We start from the raw sequence: 18,035 nt of genomic DNA on the forward strand, positions 1-18,035 counted from the left end.
GGTATGAGCAGGTAAGTTGAGTGACAGCTTTTCCCTCCCGGAGGCAGAGACATGCGCTTTTCACCCCCAGTCGTGTTCACGAAGTTGTGGACCCTGGATGTCCTTCCTCCTTATCCCTGTGGCAGGCGAGTTTGTGGAGAAACTCGTTGCCGGTCCAGTGCATGTACTAACTTTGCCCTGTACTGGGGTTGGTGCTCCACATGCGCTGATTACCCATTTGTAACCCTGTGTGATGTATCTTCCCTGAGACGGTTCCCCCATTGGTGAACCCGCGTCTTCCTTGGGCAGAGGCCCCTCTGCCCCCGGTCGCCGTGTTTGTAAAGCTCCTCCCCCCCGTGTAGGACCTACCACGGGGACTTCTCCACATGAGACACTGCCGACAAGACTCAGTAAGACCATGCGACGTATTTCCACACAATTCCTCCCCCACGGGCAAGGTGTGGTCTCTGCGGTGTCTTCCCCTTGGGAGTGACACCCCCGACACGGACGCTATATGGCCCCCAGCTGAACGATTTTTCCTTTTGGGGAGATGGAAGAGAAGAGGCCATGACTGGGGCAGCCGGTCCCCATTTTTTGGGCAGTCAACTTATCCCTGAGGTGCAGGGGACTGTACGACGCTCATAAGAGCATTGGGGGAGGTTACGTGATGGCCGGGTGCGCTGGCTACGAGGCACACAATGGTCTGCCTATCTCGCACAACCAGTTCATGTAACACAGTTCAGCTAGTTGTGGCATTTTGTATAGAGACCCCTAGTGTCACTAAATTGACACAACGTCGAGTGAGTGACAGATAGGGAATGTCCTGGTTACTTTCATAACCTCCGTCCCCTGATGGAGGGAACGAGACATTGTGTCCCTCCTGCCACAACACTGAACTACCCGCTGAAATGGCCGGGACCTTGTCTCGGCTCCTCAGCACAAAACCTGAATGAGTGGTTGCAAGCCATCTCCATTTATACCCATAAGTCCGGGGGAGTGACATGCAAATTCCACTCGCCAATTCCCATTGGCCTTTTCTCAAAGATCAGAGGTGTTTGGGGCTCCCAAGGGCAAATGTCTCATTCCCTCCATCAGGGAACAGAGGTTATGAAAGTAATCAGGACGTTTTGATTTTTTTTTTTTTTTCATGTTTTGTCTATGATCAGCTGCCAGGGGTGTTCCCACCCGAGTCCTCTTTAAATTAACCAAACTTATATCTCTTTCAGGTAAACCAAAATTGTGTGAAAAATAACCAGTTATATACAGTTAAAGTCAGAATTTACACACACCTTAGCCAAATACATTTACTCTCAGTTTTTCACAATTCCTGACATTTAATCGTAGAAAACATTCCCTGTCTTAAATAAGTTAGGATCACTACTTTATTTTAAGAATGTGAAATGTCCCAATAATAGTAGAGAGAATGATTTATTTCAGCTTTTATTTCTGTCATCACATTCCCAGTGGATCAGAAGTTTACATACACTTTGTTAGTATTTGGTAGCATTGCCTTTTCAGTTCTGCCCATTAATTTTCTATCTGTTTGAGGTCAGGGCTTTGTGATGGCCACTTTGTTGTCCTTGAGCCATTTTGCCACAACTTTGGAGGTATGCTTTGGGACATTGTTCATTTGGAAGACCCATTTGCAACCAACCTTTAACTTCCTGGCTGATGTCTTGCGATGTTGCTTCAATATATCCACATAATTTTCCTTCCCCATGATGCCATCTATTTTGTGAAATGCACCAGTCCCTCCTGCAGCAAAGCACCCCCACAACATAATGCTGCCATCCCCGTGCTTCACGGTTGGGATGGTGTTCTACGGCTTGCAAGCCTCACCCTTTTTCCTACAAACATAACGATGGTCATTATGGCCAATCAGTTCAATTTTTGTTTCATCAGACCAAAGGACATTTTTCCAAAAAGATCTTTGTCCCCATGTGCACTTGCAAACTGTAGTCTGGCTTTTTTATGGCGGTTTTGGAGCAGTGGCTTCTTCCTTGCTGAGCAGCCTTTCAGGATATGTCGATATAGGTCTCATTTACTGTGGATATAGATTCTTGTCTACCTGTTTCCTCCAGCATCTACACAAGGTCCTTTGCTGTTGTTCTGGGATCGATTTGCAATTTTTGCACCAAACTACGTTAATCTCTAGGAGACAGAATGTGTCCCCTTCCTGAGCGGTATGATGGCTGCGTTGTCCCATGGTGTTTATACTTGCATACTATTGTTTATACAGATGAATGTGGTGCCTTCAGGCATTTGAAAATTGCTCCCAAGGATGAACCAGACTTGTGGTGGTCCACAATGTTTTTTCTGAGGTCTTGGCTGATTTCTTTAGATTTTCCCATGATGTCAAGCAAAGAGGCACTGAGTTTGAAGGTAGGCCTTAGAATACATCCACAGGTACACTTCCAATTGACTCCAATTAGCCTATCAGAAGCTAAATTAGGCTTGACATCATTTTCTGTAATTTTCCAAGCTGCTTAAAGGCGCAGTTAACTTAGTGTATGTAAACTTCTGACCCACTGGAATTGTGATATAGTCCATTAAAAGTGAAACAATCTGTCTGTAAACAATTGTTGGAAAAATTACTCATACTACTGTGACGTGGCATGGAGCAGGCTCAGGTGTGGCTGTGTCATGGCATGGAGCAGGCTCAGGTATGGCTTTGACATGGCATGGAGCAGGCTCAGGCGTGGCTGTGACGTGGCATCAGAATCAGAATCAGCTTTATTGCCAAGTATGCTTACACATACAAGGAATTTGTCTTGGTGACAGGAGCTTCCAGTGTACAATAATACAAAAATACAAAAACAGCAGCAAGACATAGATAATAATAAACAATAAAAAAATTATTATACACATATGTACATACACACACAGAGACACATATATTGTACATAAATACACACATACACACATACACATATGTAGTGCAAATCTAATACAAATCTGTTATCTGTTATGTACATTGCAAATGTTTTTTTTTTTCAGAGGAATGAAATGGCAGAAGAGGTTGGATGTGTTGGATAAATATAAAAAAGACTAAACTGTGCATTACACATAGTTATTGCTCAATGGGGCAATTTAACCTTTCATGGGATGGATAGCCTGAGGGAAAAAACTGTTCCTGTGCCTGACGGTTCTGGTGCTCAGAGCTCTGAAGCATCGGCCAGAAGGCAACAGTTCAAAAAAGTAATGGGCAGGGTGAGTGGGGTCCAGAGTAATTTTTCCAGCCTTTTTCCTCACTCTGGAAGTGTATAGTTCTTGAAGGGAGGGCAGGGGGCAACCAATAATCCTCTCAGCAGTCCAAACTGTCCCTTGTAGTCTTCTGATATCCGATTTCATAGCTGAACCAAACCAGACAGTTATAGAAGTGCAGAGGACAGACTCAATGACTGCTGAGTAGAACTGTATCAGCAGCACCTGTGGCAGGTTGAACTTCCTCAACTGGCGAAGGAAGTACAACCTCTGCTGGGCCTTTTTTGCAATGGAGACAATGTGGGTCTCCCACTTCAGGTCCTGTGAGATGGTAGTGCCCAGGAACCTGAATGACTCCATTGCTGCCACAGTGCTGTTTATAATGGTGAGGGGGACAGTGTTGGGGTGTTCCTCCTAAAGTCCACAATCAACTCCACCGTTTTGAGCGTGTTCAGCTCAAGGTTGTTTTGACTGCACCAGACAGCCAGCTGTTCAACCTCCCTTCTGTATGCAGACTCATCGTCATCTCAGATGAGGCCGATGACAGTGGTGTCATCTGCAAACTTCAGGAGCTTGACAGAGGGGTCCTTGGTGATGCAGTCTTTGGTGTAGTGGGAGAAGAGTAGTGGGGAGAGCACACATCCCTAGGGGGCACCAGTGCTGATTGTACAGGTGCTGGAAGTGAATTTCCCCTGTCTCACAAGCTGCTGCCTGTCCGTCAGAAAGCTGGAAATCCACTGACAGATAGACGTGGGAACAGAGAGTTGGTGTAATTTAGTCCGGAGAATAGCTGGGATGATGGTGTTGAAAGCCGAACTGAAGTCCACAAAAAGGATCCTTGCATATGTCCCTGGTTTGTCCAGATGTTGCACGATATGATGCAATCCCATGTTGACTGCATCATCCACAGACTGTTTGCTTGATAAGCAAATTGAAGGGGTTCTAGAAAGGGTCCAGTGATGTCCTTCAGGTGGGCCAACACCAGTCTCTCAAATGACTTCATGACCACAGACGTCAGGGCGACAGGTCTGTAGTCATTAAGTCCTGTGATTTTTTGTTTCTTTGGGACAGGAATGATGATTGAGCATTTGAAGCAGCAGGGAACTTCACACTGCTCCAGTGATTTATTGAAAATCAGTGTGAAGTTGGGGGCCAGCTGGTTAGCACAGGATCTAAGACATGCAGGTGAAACACCATCTGGGCCCTGTGCTTTCGTTATCATTTGTTTTCGAAAGACACGGCACACATCATCTTCACAGATCTTAAGTGCAGTTTGAGTAGCAGGAGGGGGAAGGAGGGGGGTTGCAGGAGGTGTTGGTGTTTGTGTGAAGTGAAGGTCAGAGTGGGTGTGGGGTGCGAGATTGGGCCTTTCAAATCTACAGTAGAACACATTCAGGTCATCAGCCAGTTGTTGGTCCACCACAGGGTTCGGGGTAGGAGTCCTGTAATTCGTAATTTGTTTCAAGCCACTCCACACTGATGCAGGGTTGTTAGATGAAAACTTGTTTTTCAGCTTCTCAGAGTATCTTCTTTTAGCCACTCTGATTTCCTTATTCAGTGTGTTCCTGGCCCGATTGTACAAGACTTTATCCCCACCTCTGTAAGCATCATCTTTGGCCTGACAAAGCTGCCTGAATTCTGCTGTAAACCATGGTTTGTCGTTGTTAAACGTTAAATAAAGTCATAGTAGGGATGCACATATCCTCACAGAAACTGATATATGATGTAACAGTATCTGTGAGCTTGTCCAGATTGGTGTCTGCAGCCTCAAAAACACTCCAATCAGTGCAGTCAAAGCAGGCTTGTAGTTCCAGCTCTGCTTCATTGGTCTAACTCTTTTCAGTCCTTACTATTTGCTTAGCAGATTTTCGTTTCTGTCTGTAGTTTGGAAGATGGCATGTCATGGAGCAGGCTGAGGCGTTGCTGTGACATGGAGCAGGCTGAGGCATTGCTGTGATGTTGTGTGGCCATGTCGTGGAACGCTGGCTCGGCGGCCATGTCGTGGAACGCTGGCTCGGCGGCCATGTCGTGGAACGCTGGCTCGGCGGCCATGTCGTGGAACTCTGGCTCGGCGGCCATGTCGTGGAACTCTGGCTCGGCGTCCGCTTTCCCCACAGTGAACGTAGAATCAGTGATCTGCATGGCAAGGTCGATAAACTGAGCGAGGCTGAGGGAACTGCGACCGCCAGGCATCAAAGTGGAGATAGGCTCATTTAGTCCAAGTCAGAAACAGTCTTTGAGGGCAACCTCACTGAAGTCCATCTGGCAGGCCAGAGCGCAGAAGTCCTCCACATGGTCCTCCAGGGGACGATTCCCCTGACATAGGTGGAGGAACTGGATTGCTGGGTTCATTGTTTGGTCAAGTATTTGTGTAATGATGATGATGATAAGAACCCAAGTGCAATTTATTAATAAACGTGAAATCCAATAAACCCTAACATAAACATGAAACAAAAACAAAACATATACTTGACTTGACTTTAACATGGCATGACTATGAACCAACCTACATCAACAATACTTGACAAAGGACAATGGAAAACATGAGGGTTTAAATGCATGGACATGGGAGAACAAACCAATGAACAAACAGAACTCTAAACAAGATAATTAAACAATAAACCAATGAAAACAAGACACATGAACATGGAGGGAAAACAGGAATCACATGACTAGGGAACCAAGAACTAGAATTTTCAAAATAAAAGACATGAAATACAAGAATCAACAATATACACATGACACCTGGCCTTAGAAGTGTACTCATACTTCTCTTTGGTCCACTTTTCACTCACAATGTTATATTTTGGAACAAAGCCTACTTGAATATTATAATATTGATTTATTATTATTGAATATTATATTTTTATTATACAATAATAGTATAGCTCTGTCTGGATTTATTTACTTTATAGTAAGGCCATAATGCAATTTCAATATTAATTTGATTAATTTTGCAACCCTAATGTGTACACTTGGCCATTATTTTTAGTCTTGTATGGTGCATTTAAAAGTCTCTCTTCCTCTGCAAAGTTTTAAACGGTTGTAGCTAAAAAATATGAAATTAATAAACCTGGTGTGGTTGAATAAAATATCCATAAACATCTTCCACTGCTCTTTCCATGCACAACAACAAATTAATTCTGTTGTACTGCACAAACATTGAACAGGTGGGAAGAATTTAGTTTTGTACACAAACTGTAAACAGAGTCTGTAAAGTTCTGAACGTCACATCAATAACTGAACACAAACCCTTTTATAACATCTCTCTGTGTCCTTGCGTAAACAGAATATGTTTTTCACTACCCCATTCTCAATACCCCCAGGATTTCAGGAAGTAAATAGCAGAAGAGCTAGTACCGTTTTTAGTTTAATTTACTGAAATTTGTGGTAGAACAAGGTGTGTCATGAGTCGTGTACTTCAATCTCTTAAATAACAGAACACAGACCTGGTGAGCAATTCTCATACACACTGTCTGTGTATTAATACATTTCCAAGCAACATCAGACACTTTTAATCTGGTTCTCATTATAAATTCATCCCGTAAAATAGAGTTATGGGTAATATAATTATATCCTTATGGTACACCATCTTGTTTAACCTTGTGCGACCCCGCGGCCACATGCGTGGATGTTGTTTTTTGGCTTTTCTATACGCAACACATAATAAAAACTGACTGAATACTGTTCACAAGACTCTAGACTGTCATTTTAGGGTTAAACTTCTGCTGCACCGAGACACGTGATACAACAGCATGCCTTTGATTTCCTTTAAGCGCTTCAACAGATGCAGCGCCAACAAAAGTGCCTCTGGTGAGAAATTTCTTTGTGTTTTCACTGAAATCTGTTTGATTATAAAGAGTAGTCTCTAGTTTCATTTGATATGCAGCTTTAAAAAATCCTTTCATTATTCGCACTTCAGCGCACTGATAAACATGATTTCCACATATGTGGAAACTGGCACAGCATTTCCTTAAAAGTAGAAAAAAACATCTGTGGGTCATTTAGCTTCATTTAAATATACATTTTGTTATGTTTTATTTTATCACTGTACAATATGATTATATTCATTAACATTAGTAAATGCATTCCTATATATTTACTATGCATTTTCACATTAAGAATAAATGGGTTCATCCAAAAGCTGAAAAATATTGCTTTCAGAGCTTTTATATGGAGTTAAGATGAAAATAAGGTGCATTTCAAACTGTTCTGAGACCAGTAAAGACAGACAGCACACTGGAGCTTAAGCCATTCACTAAATAGTGAGCAAGGGAGCATCTTATAGCTTTCTATGCAGCTAAATGCATTCAATCCTAAAATCTGACCAAAAGTTCGGTTTCAGGCTGCAGATGATGTTTGGACCACTAACATGTTTGACAGACATGGGACATTAGTAATCAGTACATAGTTTCAGAATTTTATAATGCTACATTTTATTTCAACATGGCTGGCCGTGATTGGATGATGCTGGACATTACTTTGAATAAAAATGTATTATGATAATTTCTCATGTAATGTCTCAAAAGCATGAATGACCAACACACCTGGAAACAAAAACAATTTGATGAAAAAAAAAAATCTGACTTTCTTAGTGTTATTTCTCTTAGTGTTATTTAAAATTTCACAAAGTAGTCCCACTGTCCACATATGTGGACATTAATTTTTAGGAAAACTTTTTTCTCTAGAATTTTTATTTTTTACCTGCTTATTAGATGCTACTAGTTACAAATCACAAAGGGAAATGGAAAATGCACACAGCAGTCACATTTAGGTCTCAGGAGGTTAAGGTACAAATATTCTAGGGATCCTTTTTTCATAATTTACTTGTACCCTCAGGCGCAAATTGTGAGACAACATGGCCTTAAGGCCCAGGTATACTTTGTTTTTGCGCATTCTGGATTGGATCCGCGTTGCCTTTCTAAGTATACTTTTCTGACCGCGAACGAATAGGAACGTGTTCAGTGCATGCACACTAAAACTACTTTGTTACACTCTTTTAGTACAGTCAATGGCCAGCCCATGCACAGATGATGCACACAGACGAGGACCGCATACGCTGGTCAAGAAAATATTGATGGCACAGGTTCAAGCCGTGTGGCTGTGCTGATGATGAAATTTGCTGTCACACATACTGTGTGCGGAGTGTTCCGCAACGTGGACACCCAAAGTATTCTTTGCCTTTAGCTTTCACAGCTATGTTGATGACACTCAAATGTATTTCATTTATCACTCCTCATCAGCCTCTCCACCTCCATCACTATCTGCATGTATTCAATATCTCAGCCACTGGAGAAAACTGAAATATTACTTGTTGGCCCCAAAACTCTTATTTCCTCTAAACACAACCTTAGTTTGGACATACAGTAAATGGTGTTGCAATTCAGCCATCCTTCACCATTTGTAATTTAGATGTGATCTGTCACATATTCCCTGTTTTAGTGTTGAATTTTATGTTGAAATTCTTGTTTAGTTCCTGTTTCCTGTTGTTTGTAGTCCTTTTGTAGTTTCATTTTATGATTGGTTTTCCCCGATTGTTTTCCCCAGGTGTTCCTCATTTCCTTGTTTGCCCATGTGTATTTTAGCCCTTGTTTCCCCTGGTTTCTTTGTCAGTCTTTACATGTGTTGTCATGTTCTTTGTCTGGTTTCCCATGTTTTTGATTTGTTTAATTCTGAGTTACTTTGTTTCTCTTTTGTTTTTCATTAAAGCCGCATTTAGATCCTCTTTCCTTGTCTGCCTTGTCACATGATCTTTGACCCCTCACTAACCTTTGAAGAGCCTGTAAATCATGTCACAAAAGCATAATTTCTTCAACTGTGCAATATTGAAAGTACTGTCTTCAAACAATGTTGAGTGGGAAATATACTTAAACTATCATTTGTGCATTCAAAACCACCAGGCTAGATTACTGTAATTCACTTATTTTTGGTCTTTCCTCTAAAACTCTCAAGTGACTTCAGTATATACAAAACACGGCTGCCAGACTCCTCACACATATAAAGAAATCTGACCATACCACTCTCATACTGTATGAGCTTCACTGGTTACCTGTATCCTATCACATTCAATTAAAAATTCTAACCATAGCTTTTAAAGCTCTTCATGGTCTTGTCCCTCTCTATCTGTCTGAATTACTATCTCCCTACTCACTCTCGTACTGTTCGGTCGTCTGGAGCTAATATTCTAACCATCTCAAATTTAGGTTGTCTTTGGTGAGTGGCAGGTCTTTTTCAGTAGTTGCCCCACACATCTGGAATGCTTTCCTATCCATCTCTCTATGAACTTCTCTCATTAGCTGCATTTCCACAATTGGGCCAGTGCAAGCCAGGGCTATCAACTGATCAGCCAGGGCCAATAGCCTCAGACTAGAGCTGAGAGACCAAAACCAATCTGCATTCCCATGCAAGAAGGAAACTCAAGCTGAGGTATCAGACTCTGGAGACTTGTAGCCCTTGAAATGAACATAGCGGAGACACTGAAGCTGCTGTCTTTTGCTCATTTTGGTATTTGCTTGGTGTACAGCAAGACCTGACTGAGCGAAACTTTGCCTTTGACATTGACCCCCGCCTCTACCCCCAGTTGGCCTTCTTTGGCCCAAGGGTAATTGGTGTGCCAAAGGAGCTTGGCCGTTGGCTCCGAGGAAGTCCCGAGGAGGTACGATAAAGTGACAGTATAAAACTGACCTTTTGGTTTGTGTTATGATAATCCAGGTGATTGACTTATTTTTATTTATTTATTTATTTTTTTTTTGCGCTTTGTAAATTATTTATAATTTCTGGCAATTGTTTTTTGTTATTTTGTTATATTCTTTTTTTTTTTTTTTTTTTTTTGGCTGATGAAGGCTTTTTGTTGGCTGATGAAGGCTTTTGTTGGCAATTAAATTATAGTCTATGTATTCCATTTCAAGAGTGTAGTCCATCAGTAGACAAAGGTGATGCAGGCAGAGATAAATGATGAGGTGCATCGCAGTTCAACCTGCAGGTCATTTCGGTGAGGTTCGGAGGGGTCCATCCTAAGTCCAAGGTTCAGGCAGTGGCATATGAAGTATCCGATGTCTTACAGTTGGAGCTGGCATCAGTTTATCCTCTGAAGTAAAAAAACTGAAGTGATGTCTGGCTAGCACTGGCTGTAGTTTGTCGTCATCTCTCAGCGACATGTTGCAGTGGAGTCCGACACCAAGCAGGAATGGAGCTGGATCTGGCAGGCTCTGGCTTTTTTTGGTCCAATCATTAGTACCTCTGTTTTGTCTGAAGGACATTTCTGGCCATCCAATCTTTGATTTTATTGATACACTCTGCTAATTTGGAGAATTGTAAATTTTCGTTGGGTTTAGAAGAAATATAAAGTTGGGTATCGTCGGTGCTGTGTGCTACGTTCAGGAGCAGGTTTGGCTATTAGCAATAATTAATAATTAGCAACGATAATTATTAATTATTAAAATCAATAGAACATTGATTAGAATCAATGTTAGCCTTTAAATCAACAATCATCAAAGATAACCATCAATTATCAAATTAATTAGAATATTAATTATTATCAAAATCAATAGAATATTAATAAGGACAGTATAACAGTCTCAATATAGGATTGTTCTCTTAGGAAGGTTGACGTCCGGAGAACATCGACATTCAAAGGGAAAACAATGAAGGCATGAATCTGAGTACTGATATCCCCTGCCAGTGCTTGACACAGTTGTATGCAAAACAAAACAAAACAAAACACTTCTCTTTGAAATATAACAAAGTTTATTGATGCAATAATATCAATTAATAATCAATTCAATGCGTCAAACTTCCGATTCACAACTACAAACTAAACAGTGACATGATTAGATATGGTAACAAAATAAGCCTATAACACATGAGAGGAAGGTATGTATGTGTGTGAATGGGTGGGTGTGCGTGTGTGTAAGGAGTGATTCACACAAAATGGCGGACGTGACTCTCGTGGAGAGTACGTCACGTGAGGTTTCCGGCCAGAGAATGTGGCCGCGAATGTGGGTGGAGAGAAGCCGGTTAATGGTGTCTGCCCATTTAACGTGTGTCTCCACTTGTACGATAACATAGGGACAAAGCTGAGCTTAATCGCCAAGTTATCTACTAGCCAACTAGTACGTTTGTGAGGGGTCGTGTGTGTGTGTGCGATTAGTATGAGAGAGAGAGAGAGAACAGAGTGACCGCACCGAAGCCGGTTTCGCAATCGTGGGAGAGAAAGCAGCTGTTAGTTTATCACTCAGAGAGTGGGAGCTCCTAAACCGTCCCGCGGTCTTTGGTTCTTTAATGGATAACTCAGTGTGCTGGTCTCACCCGCGATGGTGGAAATACACAACAGTCCAACGTGGTTGGACCACAACACAGCAAATCTCATTCGTGGTAACAGTACGTTACAGTAATACTGAACCTTGAGTATTATTAGCAGCAATGAGCAGACTCGGCGGTCCGTAAACTGTAAACAATAACCTTGATACACAAGAATAACACACTATAATAATCTATCTCTGCCCAGAAGTAAACCTCTTACTTGAATCGCGTGAGGACGTGGGTAGAATGTGAGTTAATCTGTCTTTTGACTCCAACTCGGTTCCTCGAATCTCGGGTGATGATGGGAGGCCGTTTCCTTGCTCTGTCAGCAGGTGGTACGGCTGCTGATTCTCTGAGAAATCAGCGAAGTCGACTCGGTTGAAGAGGGAAGAGAAATCTTCTTTCTTCACTTCTGCAGGCAAACGGGTGAAGACGCAGATTGCTCAGCGGTCTACTTCGGATCCGTTAGCATGTTCATAGAGAAACACGGAGAAATCTCAACTCATCCAGCGAGATGGAGATTTTATGGCCACAGTTTCAAATCGTACGTTAATTCCTTGTGCAACGAGGCCACACCTGAGAGCAGCAGAGCTACGTCTATACATGGCACGCAATGTTGCTGGAAGCAATTGCCAGAAAGATCTCATAGGTTTTTCTATTCCCGATAACATCATGGTTGAGGGCGCGTTCTGTCATGTGCCTCGTTCAATAGGAGTTGAGAGTTTGATCCTTCAGAATTTCACACATAGGTGTAAAGTGATCAAGGCTTCATGGGATTTGTGGTCTGTTTTGGACTCCCTTTGTTTGATTTTGGTGTGATTGTTATCAGTAAGGCTTTGTGACTGTATGTAGGCCTGCCTTTGTCTTATATCTGAATACATGAGGCACAACATTGGCATAACAGTGAAAACTTATTCCATGATTCCTGATAATATCTCCCAGGGGAAGCATGTATAAGGAGAAAAGCAGAGGTCCTAAAACTGATCCCTGTGGCACTCCATACTTAACTTTTGTTTGATTTGACAATTCCTCGTTTACATATACAAAGGGGTAGTGGTCTGATAAATAGGACCTAAACCATGCTAATACAAGTCCACTAATGCCAACATAATTCTCCAGACTATTCAAGACAATATTGTGATCTATCATGTTGAAGGCAGCACTAAGATCTAAAAGCACTAGAAGAGAAATGCAGCTGCAATCAGATGATATTCCAGAGCATATTACAGTGTCTGACATCGTTTTTGCAAGTTCACACACCTCTTTAACATTATCTTTAGTGATCTTCGACTGGCAAAGCCAGACATCATTAGTGCCGATATGAATAACAATTTTAGAAAATCTACATTTAACATTAACCAGCACTTGTAAATTTTATTTGATGTCAGATGCTCGAGCTCCTGAAATGCATTTAACAATGTTGGCTGGAGTCTCTATTTCCACGTTCCTTACAATAGAATCACCAATTATTAGGGCTCTTTCAAATTATTCTCAGTGGGTGCATCATTGAGTGGGGAGAATCGATTGGAAACACTAACAGGAATGGGAGAGTGGTGTCACTTTTTGAGCAAGTATGCCACCGAGACATCACCCAATCGCCCTGCTGCGGGGGCTCTAGAACTGGAACCAAAGTATGTGTGTTGCTCGCTGTTCTACCCGCATCTGAACACTATCTACCGGCTTCTCTTTCTCTCTGACCTCCACTAGTGTTCGGATACATGCCTCTATTTCATTAACCTTTTCCGTCAGCCTGACTAATTCCTTACATTTATCACATGTGAATCCCTCACTGCTGATGGAAGAAGCTATAGTAAACATGTGTCATGTAATGCAGGAAGCAATAACATGAGAGGATGCCATGACTTACCGCAATTGTTTGTTGTTGTTATTATGGTTGTTCTTGAGCGGCAAGGGTTTGAGATCGATGTGGTTCCTAATCAGCAGATGTTTGAGATTGATGCAATAATCTGTGTAAAACACAGTGGAGAAAACGAACGCACGCAGTTGAGACGTGAGATGTAGACTAGCGGAAAAAAGAAAAAGAAAAAAATGAGAGAAACGGGTGCACATGTTATAACACACACAGACGAAACAGTAGAACAGTGGAAAAACCAGAAGCACACAGTAAAATGGCAAAGGATAAAATGATGAACATATAAGAATAAGAATAAGCAGGCTAGCAAGCTACAAACACTCATGCAGCGTGCCATCAGCAATAGGAACAAGAACAGCAAGTTGTGAAAACCATCCTGTCCATACATTAACACTACATTGATTTAACTTTTGTATGACACCTTTTGTTTTAGAAAGGCTGTATGCGAGGGAGTGTCAATGGTCATGAATACTGATGTACTCCACACCTAAGTTGATAATGGCCCATCCCCTAAAGGGGCTATTAAAGTGGAATGCCACTGTGAGGAAACAAAAAGAACGAATGTGATGAGACTAAAAGAAAGATTTTTTTTTTTTTTTTTAATTTAAGTTTATTTACAACAAAGTGCATAGCATAATCAAAATATAAATAATGAGGGTCAAGGGCACATTTTTGAGCACACATATTTTTTTGGTAGTTTATTTACAACAAAGTGCACAATATAATCGAAATATAAATAATTAGGGTCAAAGGCACTTTTAAGCACACAAATTTGTTTTGTTGGTAGTTTATTTATAACTAAGTGCACAATATAATCAAAATGTAAACAAACAGGGTCAATGGCACATTTGAGCACACATATTTAAAAAAAAATTTGGTAGTTTATTTATAACAGTGCACAATATAATCAAAATTGTTATGGACGTGCGCTGTATATGACTGTTGATGGGCCATTGCCAGAAATATTTTTTGCACATTCCAAACATTTACACCTGAGCAGATATTCGTGAGCACAAGCTTGGTTGATGAGGCAGTATTTTACAGTAAACATTGGTCATAAGCTAGCCAAAACTAAAAGTTACATACTCTTTTTGTACAACATTTAGATTTCACTCAAAATATTACAAACCAGTTGATTTCATTCTGGTTATAGGTCTGAAATAGCCAAACTAGTAAAATATGTACGTTTATCTAAAACAACATTTTAGTATGAATAAATGACTTATTCATCAGAAATTATATCCTCTGCTGGATCAAGTCGTTTTTCAAAATCCAACTGTTCATCAGAGTTGCGCTCTTCTTCAGATGAAAAGGTGAATTCTTCATCACTTTCATCCAGATCATTACCGTGCATATAGCATGTCCTGAACAGCGCTAATGAGATGAGACCGAAAAACGTCCTGGTTACTTTTGTAACCTACGTTCCCTGATGGAGGGAACGAGACATTGTGTCAACATAGTGACACTAGGGGTCACTCTTGGGAGCCCGAAACACCTCTGATCTTTGAAAAAAGGCCAGTGGGAATTGGCAAGTGGTATTTGCATACCACTCCCCTGAACATACGAGTATAAAAGGAGCTGGTATGCAACCACTCATTCAGGTTTTGTGCTGAGGAGCCGAGACGTAGGAGGTTATGAAAGTAACCAGGACATTCCCTAACTGTCACTCACTCGATATTGTGTTGATGTAGTGACACTAGGGGTCCCTATACGAAATGCCACAACTAGCTGAACTGTGTTACGTGAACTGGCAGTGCGAGATGGGCAGACCACTGTGTGCCTCGTAGCCAGCACACCAGGCCGACACGTAACCGCCCCCAACGCTGTTATGAGTGTCGAATGGCCCTTCGGGGACAAGTCGACTGCCCAAAAGATAGGGACAGACTAGCCCAGTCGTGACCTCTTATCATCTTTTTTTCTCTCCCCAAAAAAAGAGTGAAATTTGTTAACCGACTGGGGCCACCAGTGTCTACGCTGGGGGAGGGGGTGTCACTCCCAAGTGGAAGACACCGTAGAGACCACAGAGGGTGGGGGGGGGGTATTTTGAGTGGAAATACGTCACATGGTCTTGCCGAGCCTTGTCGGAAGTGTGTCATGTGGAGAAATCCCATGGTAGGTCCTACCCAACGGGGGAGGAGTTTCTACAAACATGGTGACTGGGGCAGAGGGGCCTCTGCCCAAGGAAGACGCAGTTTACCAACAGGGAAATGATTTAGCGGAAGATATACGTCACATGGGGTCACCTATGGGGAACCAACATATGCGGAGCACCTACGCCAGTACAGGGCTTAGTTAGCACATGTACTGAGCCAGTTTCTCCACAAACTCATCTGTTACAGGGCTAGGAGGAAGTCATCCAGGGAACACACTTTGTGAACACCACTGGGAGTCAACAGCGCATGTCTTCAGCTCAAGGGAGGTGAAAGACGCTATGCGCAAGCAATACACCCAGCCAGCTGTCCCAGATTTACCTGTTCGTACCTAGCAAGACATGGGATGAAACCGGCTCAACCCGGAGATTGTAGAACCTTGCAAAGGTGTTGGGTGTTGCCCAGCCCGCTGCTCTGCAAATGTCTGTTAGAGAGGTGCCACTGGTCAAGGCCCATGAGGCCGCCACACTCCTGGTAGAATGGGCATGTAGCCCTGCAGGGGGGGCACATCCTGAGTGTGATATGCCATTGCTATGGTGTAAATGACCCAGTGGGCGATCCTCTGCTTGGTGACAGTGCTTCCTTTCCGCTGTCCGCCAAAGCAGACAAAGAGCTACTCAGAGACTCTAAAGCTCTGCATGCGTTCCAAATAGATGTGTAAAGCGTGCACCAGACACAGCAACGTCAGGGCTGGGTCTGCCTCCTCCTGGGGCAGCGCTTGCAGGTTCACCACCTGATCCCTAAATGGGGTCGTGGGAACTTTGGGTACATAGCCCGGTCGTGGTCTCAGGATCACGTGAGAGTAGCCTGGACCGAACTCCAGGCACGTTTCACTGACAGAGAATGCTTGCAGTTCTCCTACCCTCTTGATGGAATTGAGCGCAGTCAGGAGGGCAGTCTTTAAAGAGAGTGCCTTAAGCTCAGATGACTCCAAGGGCTCAAAGGGGGCTCCCCGTAGACCCTGAAGAACTACAGAGAGGTCCCATGAGGTAATGACGCGCGATCTGGAGGGATTCAACCTCCTGATGCCTCTAAGGAACCTGATGCTCAGGTCGTGCTTCCCAAAGGACTTACCGTCCACTGTGTAGTGGTGTGCCGCTATAGCGGCTACATACACCTTCAAGGTGGAGGGGGACAGCCACCCCTCCAACCCTTCCTGCAGGAAGGAAAGCACCGATCGCATCTCTGGGGGTCTTTGCGTCGGGAAGAACACCACTTAGCGAACAGACGCCACTTCAAGGCATACAGGTGCCTCGTAGAGGGAGCCCTAGCCTGAATGATCATGTCTACCATCGCGGGTGGTAGGCCACTTAAGTCTTCCGCATCCCATCCAGGGGCCAGACATGGAGATTCCAGAGGTCTGGTCGCGGGTGCCAGATGGTGCCCCATCCCTGAGAAAGAAGGTCCTTCCTCAGGGGAATTTGCTGGGGGGGGCTGTCGCGAGGAGCGTGAGGTCCGAGAACCATTGCATACAGTGCCCCAGCCCATTTTGGAAGTATCTGTCATAACCACGACGTGCCTGGAGACCTGCTCTAGGGGAATGCCTGCCCATAGAAATGTGAGGTCGGTCCAAGGGCTGAAGAGGTGGCGACAGATCGGCGTGATGGCCACGCGATGTGTCCCGCGGCGCCATGCCCATCTCGGGACTCGAGTCTGGAGCCAGTGTTGAAGTAGTCTCATATGCATCAACCCGAGCGGTGTGGCCACCGCTGAGGATGCCATTTGCCCCAGGAGCCTCTGAAACAGTTTCAGGGGAACCGCTGTCTTCTGTCTGAACGCCTTCAAACAGGTCAGCATCAACTGTGCACACTCGTTCGTGAGGCGCGCCATCATCGAGACCGAGTCCAACTCCAAGCCGAGAAAAGAGATGCTCTTTTTCCAGTTGACCCAAAGCCCTAGTCGGCTGAGGTGTGAGAGCACCAGGTCCCTGTGCGCACACAACACATCCTGAGAGTGAGCTATGATTAGCCAGTTGTCGAGATAGTTGAGGATGCGAATGCCCACTTCCCTTAACGGGGCAATGGCTGCCTCTGCAACCTTCATGAAGACGCGAGGGGACAAGGACAGGCCAAAAGGGAGGACCTTGTACTGATACGCCTGACCCTCGAATGCAAACTGCAGGAAGGATCTGTGTCGAGGTAGAATCGAGATGTGTAAGTACGCGTCTTGATGCCGGACGCTCGCTAGAATGCGTTTTTGCATCAGCATCTTGAACAGGAGTCTGTGTAAAGCCCAGTTCAGTACTCACAGGTCCAAGATTGGCCGCAACCCACCGCCTTTCTTCGGTACAATGAAGTAGGGGCTGTAAAACCCCTTCTTCATCTTGGCCGGAGGGACAGGCTTTATCGCACCCTTCCGTAGCAGGGTAGCGATTTCCGCTCATAAGGTGGCGGCGTTCTCGTTCTTCACCGAGGTGAAAAGGATGCCGTTGAACCTGGGCGGATGCCTGGCGAACTGAATCGCGTAGCCAAGTCAGCCATCGCGACGGGTTGGAAAGCGCAAGCCACGCATCCAAGCTCTGGGCGAGG

Source organism: Myxocyprinus asiaticus, chromosome 17 (assembly GCF_019703515.2).
Source record: "Myxocyprinus asiaticus isolate MX2 ecotype Aquarium Trade chromosome 17, UBuf_Myxa_2, whole genome shotgun sequence".
NCBI lineage: Eukaryota > Metazoa > Chordata > Actinopteri > Cypriniformes > Catostomidae > Myxocyprinus > Myxocyprinus asiaticus.